The sequence below is a fragment of the Octopus bimaculoides genome, chromosome 25 (genome assembly GCF_001194135.2).
Source record: "Octopus bimaculoides isolate UCB-OBI-ISO-001 chromosome 25, ASM119413v2, whole genome shotgun sequence".
Taxonomy (NCBI): domain Eukaryota; kingdom Metazoa; phylum Mollusca; class Cephalopoda; order Octopoda; family Octopodidae; genus Octopus; species Octopus bimaculoides.
The window spans coordinates 1,546,412-1,547,276 of NC_069005.1; the positions used below are offsets into that span (position 1 = coordinate 1,546,412).

At 33.4% G+C, this 865-nt stretch overlaps 1 protein-coding gene across 1 annotated transcript in view; it reads left to right on the forward strand.

The window, feature by feature from the left end:
• LOC106876042 (rab5 GDP/GTP exchange factor) overlaps positions 1-865 on the forward strand; it is a 24,285-nt gene that overhangs the window by 2,071 nt on the left and 21,349 nt on the right. The window lies entirely within an intron of this gene.

Sequence of the window (865 nt, forward strand, 5' to 3'; positions counted from 1 at the left end):
CTCTATTGCCGAACCGCTAAGTTACAGGGACGTAAACACATCAACATCGGTTGTCAAGCAATGGTGGGGGAGAACAAATACAGACATAAAGACACACCCACATTATTACAGGGATTGGACAAAATAATGGAAACACCTAGCATCACAGCATCATAATTTTGAAATATCTATAAAACCGTCAAAAGCTTGTTTATTTTTATGCTTTTTGATTTATTTTTAGTGTTGCTTAATGTTTTGCTAAAATTGCTGTTTCTTTTCATATATCATCAGAAAAAGGTAATTAAAATTCTTTAAAATGACAGATTTATTGAACTTTCAAAGAGGTCGAACTGTTGGTGCTCGTATGGCAGGTGCTAGCGTAACAAAAATAGCCGAAATGGACAAGCTTTATACTGTACTCTAATACGTTCTTAACAGAATATACCTTAGCTATATATATATATATATATATAATATATTACGGGCTTCTTTCAGTTTTCGTCTACCAAATCCACTTACAGAGCTTTGGTCAGCTTGAGATACTTGTCCAAGGTTCCATGCAGTGGGACTGAACCTGGAACCATGAGTTTCGGAAGCAAGCTTCTTACCACACACCCACACCTGTGCCTAAGATCACAGCCACGCCTGCACCTATGATCATAGCCACACCTGTACCTCAATAGATAAATAGATAGATGTAGATATAGGTACAGATATAAAATATAGATTAGTTCTTTTATATATATATATATATATATATATATATGTATATATATATATATATAAAACAAAACAGGAAATTGGAAAGTTTTTGGTATTATTTACTTACCAAAGCACATGTTTCATTTCATTTGCTAATAGTATATAGCGTCATCATAGTCATCAT